Source organism: Magnolia sinica, chromosome 1, assembly GCF_029962835.1.
Source record: "Magnolia sinica isolate HGM2019 chromosome 1, MsV1, whole genome shotgun sequence".
NCBI classification, from domain to species: Eukaryota; Viridiplantae; Streptophyta; class Magnoliopsida; order Magnoliales; family Magnoliaceae; genus Magnolia; species Magnolia sinica.
In genome coordinates, this window is record NC_080573.1 from 137,283,445 (window position 1) to 137,299,613 (window position 16,169).

General features: G+C 36.4%; 1 non-coding gene across 1 annotated transcript; it reads left to right on the top strand.

Moving 5' to 3' along the window:
* Window positions 1-6,967: 6,967 nt before the first annotated feature.
* Window positions 6,968-7,038, top strand: LOC131223572 (small nucleolar RNA Z267). Its single transcript, XR_009160551.1, has one exon. It is a non-coding gene; the product is annotated as a small nucleolar RNA Z267 (small nucleolar RNA).
* The last annotated feature ends 9,131 nt before the right edge of the window (window positions 7,039-16,169 follow it).

The window sequence follows — 16,169 nt, forward strand, 5'->3', positions numbered from 1 at the left end:
AGAAGGGAGAGTGGCAAATTTGTAAATATAATGAACTCCATATCCATGCACGTAACTGAGAATTGGCTTGCTTCAACGATGGGTAGTGACTCATCACATGTGGATGGTGTGGCCCACCTAATGTTCAGATCTACTTCATACTTTGACTCATGGGCTTACACGTTACTAAGAAGAGGATGAACGGAGTAGATCTCCGAGAATGCCATCAGAAATGGGCCCCACCTATTTTTTGTACAAAACATCCAAATAGTGCCAAAAACGTCCGTCACTGGACGTGCTTGCGATTGGGTTTTGACAGTGGGCCCCATCCATCATCCTTTTTAATGATCTGGACCGTCCAATGTGTCCTAGAGGGGGGGCTTGACCCTCTCCTAGGTGGAGGAATTATAGAAGATAGCGTGAATCGGATTTTAACCATTTAAACGGAGGACGGACGGTAAAATAGAAAATCAAGTGGGCCACGTCAAAAGAAATTCAAAACTAGCCATCTCTGACTGGTTTTTTCTTGCGAGTTAAATGGACAGACTGAATTTCCTTTCCAACTTCGATCATGGGCCCCACCAATCATTACAGCGCAAGAGACGCGCGCAGGTCCCATATCCCATTAAAAAACGGAAGCTGACGCTGCTCTGTATGCAGATGGATTACGCGGAGCTTTTTGCGGAAGACGGTGGGCCACCATCATGGCTACCTAATCGATCTACATCATCCATCATGGAGCTCGGATGGAACCGTCCTGGACTGACCTGTTTAACTTATAAAACGAAGTGCAAGATGGTCGAAATCTTCAGCCGAACGAGGTCTGGATTGCTGCAATACAGACAACGCCCATTTGTGATGGCGGATCTGGATCTTCTTCTGGGATTTCATCTTGAAATGTTCGATGATCTAAACCGTTCGAAATAGAGCAAGTGAACGGTCGATCTTAACCAAGCAAATCGAAAGCAAAATGGCAAAACAGAGTTTCGGTTCTGTCATGCTGAGCACGCTGTAACCAGTGTTCGCGTAACGTGCGGAAGCAGCGTTCGTGAAGCACGTTTTTGGCTTTCGATTTAGTGGGCCAGGGGTCAACAGAATGGTGATCAGAAACGTCCACAAGATGGAACCAATGAAGCCAGGAGATGGACAGATTTTCTTCTAAAATCTTACCCCGAAAGGTGTTCCGATTACGTTTGCTGGATGCGTAAAAGTCTCTTTCCGCAGTTTCTAAAACAGAGTCTTTCCTCTTTCGCACCGCCTCTTGTGCGTAAGAGTCCAACTGATTTCAGCAACGATCGCCTGGCTTCCTATAAGAAAGAAAGAGAGAGAATGTGAAGGGGGATTCAATTTGCAGGGATCCACGGCTGGGAATCTTCTAACGTGAGAGGGGGAGAGAAGCTCGGTTTGGATGTGAAGCAAAGGAGAGAGTTTGTTTTTTTTTAATTTTTTCTTCTTTTCTTCTCTTTTAAGATTTAGTTTAATCATACCTATGGTTAGCTAATCCTCTTAGCTAGGGCTAAGAGGTGAAGCTTGTAGCATGATTGAGGTGTTAGTTTTGCTTTGATTCATTGTTATTGAACTCTTATGGATTCTAGTTTAATTATTAAGGAATACTTTTAGTTTTTAATGGTTTATTGTGACTCAAATTATAGTAGATCTACAATAGCTTTGAGTATGTTCTTTTCATTATGAGATTGTGAACTAAGGAGGCTCTGTTGTTCGCCATTGTCTCATGGGCATGGTTGGGTGATGGAACCCTTCCTAACTTTCACAATTCTCTCATGATTGGCTGTGAGATTGGTAAATTGTTGTTATTTGCCATAGTCTCCTGGGCATGGTTAGGTGACGGAATCACTTCCAAATCTTCACCAATCTTATCTGTTGATGATTAGATTCATAAGAAGTTCAAAGATCTGATAAATCTCTTCTTACCAACTGGATAAGATAGGACTTTGTGTCCTTGAATCAGTGCAAGGTAACTTCCCAATTGCTACAAGTGGATCCTTGGCACCCTAGTTTCCTACTTCTGAATTCTTGAAGTTTTAGATTAATATTTCACCATTATTCCTTAAATTTTATTTGATTTAGATTTCATCTTACTGTAGTTCTAGTTCTATTTAGTTTTGGATTACGTACAGGTTTCAGTCCCTTAGGATTTAACCTCGGTCTCACCGAGTTTATTACTACATCACAACCTTATACTTAGGGAGTGAACACCAACGAAAAAAAATTCATTGGTAAAAGTATATTTTTACCGACGAATTTTTTTTTCATCGGTAAAATTGCACTTTTACCGACGAATTTTTTTTTCGTCGGTAATAATATTTTTACTTTTTAAGATAGAAAATTTTCGTGCCGCTATGAAAATTTCACGGTAAGACTTTTTTCGATGAAAATCTTCGTCGGTAAAAGGCACAAAACCACATTTACCACGAAAATTTTTGTCGATAAAAGTGTTATGTTTTTAGCTCAGAAATTTTCGCCTTGAGTTTTACCGACGAACTAAAACCATCGGGAATAATGGTTTTACTGACGAAAATTTTCGTCCGTAAAAGTATTATGTTTTTAAAAGTAGCAAAATTTTACCCTGAGTTTTATCGATGAACTAAAATCGTTGGGAATAATGGTTTTACCAATGAAAATTTTCGTCGGTAAAAGTGTTATGTTTGTAACTGAGAAAATTTTCACCTTGAGTTTTACTGACGAATTAAAACTGTCGGGAATAATGTTTTTACCAATGAAAATTTTCGTTGGTAAAAGTATTTTAATTTTTCAGATTAAAAATTTTCGTGTTACTAGGAAAATTTCGCGGTAAGACTTTTACCAACGTAAATTTTCGTTGATAAAAAGTACAAAACCACTTTTACCGACGAAAAGTTTCATCGGTAAAAGTGTTATGTTTTAACTTGGAAATTTTCGTCTTGAGTTTTACCAACGAAATAAAACCGTCGGGAATAATGGTTTTACCGACGAAAATTTTCGTCGGTAAAATTGTTATGTTTTTAACTTCATAAAATTTTGCCCGGTTTTTCACTAAACCCGTCGGGAGATTCAATCACTATTGTTTTCCCATGGCGTGGTCCACCTGATATTTAGATCTGCCTCATTTTTAGGAAGAACTCCTAAAGTGATCTGTAAAAATAAATGGACGGCGTGGATATCAAATAAACATTAAGTGGGCCCTAAGAGGGTTTTAATGGTGAAGATTCAATCACTACTATTTTCCTGTGGTGTGGTCCACCCGAGATTTAGATCTGCCTCATTTTTGAGATTGACTACTAAAGTGATCTATAAAAATGAATGGATGGCATGGATATTAGTAAAAATGGAGATTCAACCCATTAATTAGATGGTTAGGATTGTCCCAAAACTGTACTTTTTTTTCCATGCAACTAATTAGACATAAGATAATCGATACCTTTTCAGGCCATTGATTAGACGGCTAAGATTAAAATTAAGAACTAAATGATGGATTAAGAGATTAAAATATTCTATCTCATTAAATACCATAAACCATCTCTCTTTTCTTTCATTTCATTTTATCTCCAACAGCATCCTCTGGCAGTGTGTGATGAAACTATGTGAAGAGATCCTAAAAAATATAAAAGCACTTGGTGGAGCCCACACGAGTTTTGGATGCGGTTGAAACTTGGTCTGACCCCTCATCCAAGTGGGACACACATAATGAGTGGGTTGGATATGTGAATCACATTTAGGCAGGCCCAATATATGCTTATGATTGTTTTAAGGAAACCCTTCTCCACTACGTTTAGGTGAGTTACTCGTTACCCTTACTAGAGTAAACTCTGTGGGGTCCACCATTATTTATTTATTTTATCCACTCCATTCATCCATGTTAACAGATAATTTGAGGTCTAAAGAATAAAAAGGAAGCATATCCAAAACTCAAGTGGACCACACCACAGGAAATAGTGTGATTGAACCTCTACCATTTAAAATTTCTTGGAGGCCATAGAAGTTTTAAATCAAGCTGATGTTTTTGTTTTCTATTCATTCATATATTTTTGATATTATGAACAACATTTAACCATTTTTGGACAATCTAATCAGTTCAAATTGAAGAGTAAATAACTTCAGATGTTTAAATCAAATTTCACTGAAATTGTTGATCAATCTTGGTATGCCCAATATCTTTTCTCATATATAGCCTGATTGAGGCGAGTAACTAGTCAAATTGAGGGTATTGATCAGTAAAATAGAGTGAATGGACCAGACATGTAAAATGGGCCAAATATTTGGTCAAAATTGTGACCCAACTTACTGACCTCGTGAGAACCTAAGAATTGATGTTAGTAAGTTTTGTGGGCCCCATCATGATGTATGTCGAACATCAACACCGTAGATTTGATGTGTCCCCTTTAGGTTATGAGATATCTCAAAAATCATCTGTATACGAAACTCAAGTGGGCCATACCATCTAAAACTATGTGAAGACATCCTAAAAAATTTAAAAGCACTTGGTGAGGCCCCACATGAGTTTTGGATGCGGCTGAAAATTGGTCTGACCCCTCATCCAAGTGGGACACACATAATGAGTGGGTTGGATATGTGAATCACATTTAGGTAGACCCAATATATGATTATGAATGTTTTAAGGAAACCCCTCTCCATTATATTATGTGGTGTGGCCCACCCAAGTCATGGATTGACTTTATTTTTAAGCTCTTGGCCCACCTAAGTCATGGATTGACTTTCTCCATGACGTTCAACGCTTTTCTCGGATCATTTTAAGATATTAACTAAAAAATGGGGTAGGTCCAAAGCTTAAGTGACTACAAAGTAGGGATTGAACGTCTACCATTAAAAATAACATTCATAGAAGTTTTGGATCAAGATGATATTTGTGTTTTCTCTTCATTTATATCTTTTTTATATTATGAACACTTTGGATGTCAAATAAACATTATTATGGGCCTAAGGAAGGTATCAACGGTGGAAATCATTATTCCACACTGTTTCGCGTGGCATGGTACACTTGAGTTTTGGATTTACCGAAAATTTAGGATCAACCCACACCGTTCATCCATTTTTTGAGATAATTTTAGAGAATTATCCAAAAAATGAATCATATTCAAAGATTAAATGGACCACACCACAAATAAGGGGAACGGTTTGGCTACTCCCCCTAACACCATCTTATGGCTGGTGGTTAGTGCTGTGTGAGCCCTACCATGATGTATGTGTTTAATCCATGTTGTCTATCTATTTTTAAAGATCATCTTATGGTATGAGACCAAAAATGAGATATATCCAAATCTTAAGTGGACCACATTCCAGGAAATAGTGTTGAATGAGCGTCAACCATTAAAAAACAGTTTGCGGCCATAAAAGTTTTAGATCAAATTGATTTTTGTTTTACCCCTTCATCTGGCCTTGTATGACCTAATCAACATATTGGATGTCAAATAAACAGTACAGTGGGCCTTAGGAGGATTTTAATGATGGATATATAATAATTTTATAATATTATATATATATATATATATATGGGAAAAGGTTCCATGCAGTCGAGTTGTGTGGGCCCCATCATGATGGGTGTTGAACATCTACCCAATCAGTCAGATGCACCATTCCATGGTGGGCCTGGGGCTTAAAAATCAAGTCAATCCGTGACTTTTTGGGCCACACCACATACAAAAGTTGAGAGGAGTTACCCTCCATTAAAATATTCATAGTCATTTGTTGGGACCACTGAGATGTGGTTCACAAATCCAACCCATCCATTATGTGTGTCCCACTTGGATGAGGAGTCAGACCAAGTTTCATATGCATCAAAATTTCAGGTGGGCCCCACCAAGTGATTTTATATGTTTTAGGCATTTCTTCACATGATTTTAGATGGTATGGCCCACCTAAGTTCCGTATACAGCTGATTTTTGGGATATCCCATAATTTAAAGGGGGCCCATCAAATGCACGGTGTTGATGGTCAACAAGCATCATAGTGGGGCCCACACAGCTCGACCTCATGGGAAGTTCCCATGAGCTCTACCGTACAAAACCTTTTCCCTACTAGAAAATAGCCTCATTTCTTATGCACCCTCCACCCCCACTCTCTCTCTCTCTCTCTCTCTCTCTCACTCCCAGCGCCTTCCGCCCCCATTCTCTCTCTCTCTCCCAACGCCCTCTTCCCCTATTCCCTTTCCCTCCCTCTCTCTCTCTCTACAGCTTGGAGCAGATCTAGTTTGGATTTCCTTTAGCCTTTCTCCCTTCACTAGTTTTTAGGGTTTTGAATATGGATTAGAGCAACTCTAGTTGAGGTCGAAGCATTTGGTGAAGCATTTTTTGTAGAAATTGCATTTTGTGAGAAGTCCCGTTTTTAGATTTTTTAGGCATTTGGAGTTATAGATCTGATTGGCATTGAAGTGCAAATTCCAGACGTACTAAAGAAAGCAAAAGAGGAGTTCGATTTCCAGACATGCAGGGGCCTAATTTTATCATGTGAGGTGGGTTTTTTTCAAAGGGGTTTTGAAGATTCTCAAGAAGGACGAGCAGAGATTCTATGGGGTGGGACTGGAAGAGGTTTTTAAGATATTGCAATCACCAATTTCCTTGGTTTTTTACATATTTTTTTAAAATTTTTTTTGGCTATTTATTTTCTTTCTTCATGCAAGATGTTTTCTTGGAAACATTTGATTAAATACGCCTATTTATCACTAGTCTTCTTGTGCCATGTAATATGCTATTTGCAAGCCTGAAATTAAAATTATAATGTGGTTACATACTTACATGATCCTTCTATTTTGATTTTGTTTAAACTATGCAAGATATTACACTTTCAACATCTGAAGGGTTTTTTTTTTTTTTTTTTTTTTTTTTTTAAAATGATGGCAGTTTAGGTTATCGATCTTTGGGCATGAATTTAGTGTCTCTTATTTCTAGACGTTCTCGGCATTTTGCGGAAGCGCGATATATATTTCAGTGTTGATAATTAAGTTAAACTATATTTCTGATTTGATTACTTTGATGCAATGCCTATGATGGGTTTTAAATATACTTCGAGTAACTTGTATGAAAACAAAGTCATCTTAGGCATTTGGTTTTTTTTCTTAAAGTAAAAGTATTGCATTTGGTATGCGTTTCTGCTTCTTTGATGTTAAGTAGTTATGTTAACTTCGTAAGATTAATGCACATCATATTGTTTGTTTTTCACTTCTTCATTCTTCTAATGATGTGTAATCCTCATAATAACTCTGTTCTTTACTTGAAAAGAAATAGAAATATAGTGGTATCTAGTTCCTTGCAAGAATATAAAGGATGCTGGTTCTGTTTCTTACTCCCACTAGAGTTGGATGTGTATTGTAATATGCAGGACAATATCTTCAGACATCAGTCCCATGATTTAGACAGTTTATCTGCCAAGCCCATGGATGACTTGTTTCCTAAAAGTTTTTCAACCACATGATTTAGGGACAGTTTGGATGGAAATTTCAGTAAAAAAAATGTGAAAATGTGCTGGGCCTTCCAATGCTAGCTTGGCTCCTCCTTTTTAAAATGCAGATTTTATAGATTTCTAAAATCATGCCCTGCTTTATCTGATTGGTAGCCTTTAAACAGATAGTGAAAAGGAATATTTCACACTTAATTCAATTGGAGAATATTACCAGAACCTACCATTTTCTGAATCATAGGAAAATTAACCCTTTTGCAACAACAATTTCAGAAAATTTTGAGAATAGTCTAGTTATTAACTCCTCTTTTGTGATGATGTTACACATATCATTTGCTTGGGATCATATGATTCCTCTTTTGTGATATAGAATGAACCTTGTCGAAGCTCCATAGTTGTGTACGAACTCTTGGACAGTTCAATTGCACAAACTATTATAGTTGGCCTGACAACACATAGGAAATCTATATTTAAATTATATTTTGTGATATAAAATGAACCTGCCCCATCTTTGATGCATACTTGCATAGTGCTTGTTCTATGAGGGGGTCACCTGCCGTGAACATGCTTGTGACCAAGGAATTTACCTAACAGATGATCCTAGACATCTAATCAAGCACCTGCAAATGATGGTGTTTTGGAATGTGATGATTAGTAAAGCAAAAAGAGCCAAATTCCAATTTTACATTCGCATTAAGGGACTTGGCTCCTGATTGCAATTGTTTTACTCTTAAAGTTGGATTTGGACCTAGAAGAAATGTTTTATTTGAGGCTACTTGCTCGGTATGAGTACTCAGAAACAACAGTAGGTTTTGTCATTTCTTCCTGATTAAACTAAATGTTCACAATACAATTCACATGTGCATCCATCCATGCATATGGTTTTAGAAGCCAAACAAATCAGTTTAAAACAGAAAGATGATTGATCATGTACTTGCTTGCATGTATCCATATTAGTTGCTCTTAAAATTGAGTTTTGCTGTCATGGAGTCTTAATTGTTGTTATCTACTTTATGTGCCTCATGTCACTTTATGCAACCAATGGTGGTTTCCAATAGTTGAAAGCCTTTATTTAGGGTGTCACTTCTGTTTCAAAATTTCATGTTTTTGAGGAAATTCTAGATGTAAAGTTGCTTATCTCTGTATTTTAGCTATCACTATCAGGCACTGTTGGTAAATAATGGGTTTGCTCACATATGGATTGTAGGGTGGCGCTGAAAGGGAGCAAGGTCTGCTTCAAATACTAACTGAGATGGATGGGTTCAAAGTTTCAACATCATAGGTATGCATTAAGAACTGTCCTTTAAGTTCTGGAGTAAATATAATCTAAATTTCTGTTAAAATGGTCATTTTGATAAGATTATAAGGGTTGGTTTACCATCCAGGGATGGAAGGCTAGCCATATTACAGGTATCCTGTCCTGGGAGTTGGTAGTACAATTCACCATGTCATAGGGATGTAATATGAACAAATAATGACATGCCTTAAGGCATCCATCCCAACATCTTAGTCATAATCAACTCAAAATAAACCTAGTACATATAAGGAATATAGATACACTAGTAATTTCCCTCAATTTCTTCATATGGATGTTTCTTACTTTACTTACCTTTTATGTTGTTTTTAAATGTATTAGCTCGAAATTGATGGAGCAGACCCGTATGTGCATCGGAGCTATCCGGATGTTGAGCGGGGGTCCCTGGAAGGTGGGAATTGCTGTTATGACCATGATAAAGCTGTCCATTTCTTATAGACTACATTAGAGTGGCCTGGCCATTTGGATAGGCCGTGTTTATATATTTACTCGAAATTGATAGAGCAGACTCGGATGTGCGTTGGAGCTATCCGAATATTGAGCGGGAGTCCCTGAAAGGTAGGAACCGCTGTTATGACTATGATGGAGCTGTCCATTTCCTATGGACAACATTGGAGTGGCCTGGCCATTCAGACAGGCCGTGTTGATGTATTAGCTCGAAATTGTTGGAGCAGACCCTAGTATAACCCTAAACCTAACCTAGACATAAAACTAATACCTAAAACTAAACATCATGGTGGGGATAGTGGCCCCGACTGTTGATTCCTTCCTGGGACCCACCATGGTGGTTATTTGAGATCCAACCTGTTCGTAAGTTCACACAGACCTAAACCTATAACCTTAACCTAAACCAAAACCTATAACCTAAACCTTAACCTATAACATATAACCTATAACCTATAACCTAAACCTAAAACATAAATCTAAACCTATAACCTAAACCTATAACTTAAAACTTAAACATAAATCTAAAACCTAAATGTATTCTCAAATCCCTAAACCTAAACCTATATCTAATCCTAATCTCAACTCCCTAACTTAAACGTAAACCTAAACTTGAAAACCCAAACCTAAACCCGATCTCGAACCCGAACCCGATTTCCTAAACTTAAACCTTAACCTATTCTCAATTCCCTAAAGCTATTACCTATAACCTAAACCTAAACCTAACCTAAACCTAGAACCTTAACCTAAACCTAAAACTTAAACCTAAACCTGAAACCTAAATGTATTCTCAAATCCTTAAACCTAAACCTACACCTAATCCTAATCTCAACTCCTTAACCTAAACCTAAACTTGAAAACCCAAACCTAAACCCGATCCTGAACCCGAACCCGATTTCCTAAACCTAAACCTTAACCTATTCTCAATTCCCTAAAGCTATAACCTATAACCTAAACCTAAACCTATAATCTAAACCTATAACCTTAACCTAAACCTAAAACCTAAACCTAAACCTAAAACCTAAATGTATTCTCAAATCCCTAAACCTGAACCTACACCTAATCCTAATCTCAACTCTTTAACCTAAACCTAAACTTGAAAACCCAAACCCAAACTTGAACCCGAACCCGAACCCGATTTCCTAGACCTAAACCTTAACCTATTCTCAATTCCCTAAACCTTAACCTATAACCTAACCTAAACCTAAACCTATAACCTACACTTATAACCTAAACCTAAACCTATAACCTAAACCTGTAACCTTAACCTAAACGTAAAACCTAAACCTAAACCTAAAACCTAAATGTATTCTCAAATCCCTAAACCTAAACCTAAACCTAAACCTATAACCTAAACCTATAACTTACAACATTAATATAAACTTCTAACCTAAACCTATAACCTATAACATTAACCTAAACTTATACTTATAACCTAAACCTATTCTAAAATCCCAAAACCTATAACCTAAACCTAAACATATAACCTAAACCTAACCTTAACCTATAACGTAAACCTTAACCTATAACCTAAACTCAATTCCCTAAACCTTAACCTATAACCCAACCTAAACCTAAACCTATAACCTACACTTATAACCTAAACCTAAACCTAAACCTGTAACCTTAATCTAAATGTAAAACCTAAACCTAAACCTAAAACATAAATGTATTCTCAAATCCCTAAACCTAAACCTATAACCTACAACATTAACATAAAGTTATAAACTACAACATTAACCTAAACCTATACTTATAACCTAAACTTATTCTCAAATCCCAAAACCTATAACCTAAACCTAAACCTTAACCTAAACCTAAACCTATAACTTAAACCTAAACCTTAACCTATAACCTAAACCTTAACTTGTAACGTATAACCTATAACTTAAACCTATAACCTATAACCTAAACTCAATTCCCAAAACCTTAACCTATAACCTAACCTAAACCTAAACCTATAACCTATACTTATAACCTAAACCAAAACCTATAACCTAAACCTATAACCTAAAACCTAAACCTAAACCTAAAACTTAAATGTATTCTCAAATCCTTAAACCTAAACCTACACTTAATCCTAATCTCAACTCCTTACCCTAAACCTAAACCTTAACCTAGAACCTAAACCCATAAATTATAACCTAAAACCTAAACCCGATCTCGAACCCGAACTCGATTTCCTAAACCTAAACCTTAACCTATTCTCAATTCCCTAAAGCTATAACCTATAACCTAAACCTATAACCTAAACCTAAACCTAAAACCTAAATGTATTCTCAAATCTCTAAACTTAAACCTACACCTAATCCTAATCTCAACTCCTTAACCTAAACCTAAACTTGAAAACCCAAACCTGAACCCGAACCCGAACCCGAACCCGATTTCCTAAACCTAAACCTTAACCTATTCTCAATTCCCTAAACCTTAACCTATAACCTAACTTAAACCTAAACCTATAACCTAACCTAAACCTGTAACCTTAACCTAAACGTAAAACCTAAATCTAAACCTAAAACCTAAATGTATTCTCAAATCCCTAAACCTAAACCTATAACCTAAACATATAGCCTATAACATTAACATAAACTTATAACCTAAACCTATAACCTACAACATTAACCTAAACATATACTTATAACCTAAATCTATTATCAAATCCCAAAACCTATAACCTAAACCTAAACCTTAACCTATAACCTAAACCTAAACCTATAACCTATAACTTATAACCTAAACCTATAACGTATAACCTAAACTCAATTCCTTAAACCTTAACCTATAACCTAACCTAAACCTAAACCTATAACCTACACTTATAACCTAAACTTAAACTTAAACCTAAACCTGTAACCTTATCCTAAACGTAAAACCTAAACCTAAACCTAAAACGTAAATGTATTCTCAGATCCCTAAACTTAAACTTATAACCTACAACATTAACATAAACTTATAACCTACAACATTAACCTAAACCTATACTTATAACCTAAACCTATTCTCAAATCCCAAAACCTATAACCTAAACCTAAACCTTAACCTATAACGTATAACCTATAACCTAAACTCAATTCCCTAAACCTTAACATATAACCTAACCTAAACCTAAACCTATAACCTACACTTATAACCTATAACCTAAACCTATAACTTAAACCTATAACCTAAAACCTAAACCTAAACCTAAAACCTAAATGTATTCTCAAATCCTTAAACCTAAACCTATACCTAATCCTAATCTCAACTCCTTAACCTAAACTTAAACTTGAAAACTCAAACCTAAACCTGATCCCGAACTCGATTTCCTAAACCTAAACCTTAAACTATTCTCAAATCCCTAAACCTAAACCTATAACCTAAACCTAAACCTAAAACCTAAATGTATTCTCAAATCTCTAAACCTAAACCTACACCTAATCCTAATCTCAACTCCCTAACCTAAACTTAAACCTAAACTTGAAAACCCAAACCTAAACCCGAACCCGAACCCGAACCCGATTTCCTAAACCTAAACCTTAACCTATTCTCAATTCCCTAAAGCTATAACCTATAACCTAAACCTAAACCTAAACCTTAACCTATGACCTATAACCTAAACTTGTAACCTATAACCTAACCTTAACCTAAACCTAAAACCTAAACCTAAACCTAAAACTTAAATGTATTCTCAAATCCCTAAACCTAAACCTACACCTAATCCTAATCTCAACTCCCTAACCTAAACCTAAACCTAAACTGAAAACCCAAACCTAAACCCGATCCCGAACCCGGACCCGATTGATGTAATAATGTAGCCCAATTACATGGCAACAAACAAGAAAATCTTGCTTTGTTGGCAAGCATACTCGAACTCAAGCATCACAATGCATCTATTTCCATCTCCACTATCTCTTATAACATAGATTATTTGAGATTTGGATTTATCTCATTTTTAGAGTCATGTCCTAACACAATATGATAATATTAATAGACAAGGTGGATTTGTCACCAACATTATTCCAAGACCCATATAACTTCTCCTTATAGGAAGTTGGGTAGGGCACATGCAGCTTGAACCATGAAAGGAGATAAGGATCACCTCTCATATGTTCTCTCTCTTTTCATTTTTTTTTCCCATCGGATTGTTTATTTTGTGGTGTCTGCTCATGCATAATATTTTATCATGTTAATATAATTATAAGTGGCCTAATCTCACCTTTTTAAAAACAACTAATAATAATTTCTACCTGATGAGAAATCACCAAGTACCATTAGGCTCAACCCAAAAAGATAAATCAACATTTTCTTTCTTTCTTTTTCTTTTAACACACACACACCAGAGTCGCTTACGGCCACAATGGGTACTTGAACTCGTGACCTTGTATTGAAACTATTTTGAATCTACCATGAAGGCATGAGTAAAGACCTAGGTGTGTGTGCACAGTCAGTGATGTGTTCACCATACTGAATTTTGTGAGCCCCACCAGGAAATAGTCTATGAATAATTTTTTGTATTTTATTTATGATGCTATACTTATATGTATTTATGTGTGGATGAATGTGATGTGGATAAGATTGTTTGTATTAGATGGATGTAGTTTATGTTTGGATGGATTTACGTAGTTTGGGTTTAGATGAATGTGAATGTGAATATGATGGAATATATTATATAACAGGTGTATACCAGGAAGAATATGATGAAATATATTATATAATAGGTGTATACCAGGAAGAATATGATGAAATATATTGTGACAGGTGTATATCAGGAATTTTGTGTTAGAATAGTGAAAAAAAGTAGATTTTTACTTACGAAATATTTCGTAGTTAAAAGTCTCATGTCTCGACGAAAAAATTCGACGGTAAAAGTTTTGTAAATATTTTTACTTACGAAAAAATTCGTCGGTAAAAGTTTTTTCTTATTTTTTATCAATGAAAAAATTCGTCGGTAAAAGTTTTGTAAATATTTTTACCTACGAAAATAATCGTCGGTAAAAGTTTTTTATCAATGAAAAAATTCATTGGTAAAAGTTTTACCTTTGGCGACAAATTTTTTTTTCCTTGGCAAAAACCTTTTCTGACGTCCTTTTACTGACGAAAATTTTCATCGGCAAAACTTTTTACCTACAAAAAAATCACTTTTAGCGACAAAAATTTTCATCGGTAAAAGTAAGTTTTCTTGTAGTGATGTCGTCCAACTGTGGTATTGAGAACTGATATTTGATGGTAATTTTGTTGATTGCCCGACTGTCTACACACATGCACTAGCTTCCATCTTTTTTTTGGCGTTAATAATGCTAGTACGGCATATGGGCTCATGCTCTCTCTCAAGAGACTCTTATGGATCAATTCCTCCACTTGCCCCTGAAGTATCTCATACTTTTTCGGACTCATTCGATAATGAAGACGCTTGGGTAGGCTAGCCCTAGGGACGAGGTTTATATGATATTGGATGTCCCTCATGGGGGCAATCTATCAGGTAAATCTTTAGGTCAGACTTTTTTGAATTCGTTTAGCAACAGTCTTAAGCTTGGAGGGATGTTTGAGGGTTCCTCTTTCTTGCCTTTCACCACTACGGCGTATACCTCGCCGGTTTCCTTGGATTCCTCCATGAAATTTCGAATAATTAAGAGGGAACTCCCCTCCACTTTAGAGGCTTCAGGGTGGTTCTCTGGTGTCATAGGGGCAAGGATTATTTTTCGACTATCCCTGACGAATATGTAGACATTGTCTCGTCCCCGATGGGTCACATCATGGTCCGACTACCAGGGTCGACCGAGTAGCATATGAAAAGCTTCCATGTCGACCATGTCACAAAGTATTTGATCCTTATAATTTTTTTCAATTGAAAATAAGATAGTGTATTGTTCAGTTACCTTGGTCCCATTCATCTTTTTTATCCAGCTAATTGAGTACAAGGAAAGATGTTTCGTCATTGGTAGCTGCAACTTGTCCACCATCACCCTTGAGACGATGTTCTTGCTACTACCACTGTCTATGATCATATCACAGACCTTTTTATTGACAGTGCACCGATTACGAAATATATTGTGTCGCTGTGGATGTAATTCCTTTCGTGGGATATACAGCAATCGCCTCATAATTAGAAATTTGCCACGATCCTCGCCCATCACTTCATCGCTACCTGCTATTTCTTCAGTAGTTTGTTCATGTTCATCAAAGCCATGGTCTTCTTCTGCGGCCTCATCTTCAGTGCCCCATTCATTTATAGTCAAGTGTGCTGTGGGACGTTGAGGACAAGTATTTAATAAGTGGCCTGGTTAGTCACAGTGGTAACAATTGTTCGACCTTGGCTAAGCATAATATATTGTTATGCAATGCAACCCTCAGGTCGCGTCTTGTTACGGACATAGGCCTTGAATGTCTTCATGAACCTGATAAAGATAATGATACATTACAAATACATACAACTGTAGATGTTAAGCCGGATTATTCTTACTAAACTTATAGCATACCTTCACTACCAAAAAAATGACCAAAGGCTACGGACTATTCTGGTTTTTAGCTACGGCTATAAACCGCAGCTAATTTACTACGGCTTAAAACCGTAGCTAAAATTGTAAAAACCGTAGCAAAAAGCTACCTCCGCTAGATGTACGTACAACCTTAGATATATCATAAGGGACTCCATAAGGCCCATTAAAATGTGTGTACTCCATCTAATACGACTATCAATTTTTAAAAAATATTTTATGCAAGAACCCAAAAAAGAAAGTAGATCGAAAGCTCAAGTGGACCACACTGTAGGAAAGAGTGGAGATTAATCCATTGATCGATGGTGTGGTTCAATTAACCTTCAATTTGCCTAGATTTTGGGTTCAATTCTTATAAAAAAATATTATAAAATTAATGGACGGAGTGGATATATCGATGGCATCAATATGGAACCCACACAGCCCTTGACAAGGTCGTCCGTCCAGATCCCGTCAAATGTGAGCCGTGGAGGGCCATGCAATGGCTACGGTCATATTAGATTTTAGCTACGGTCAAAAACCGTAGCAGGACCGTAGTAGGCAAAAAT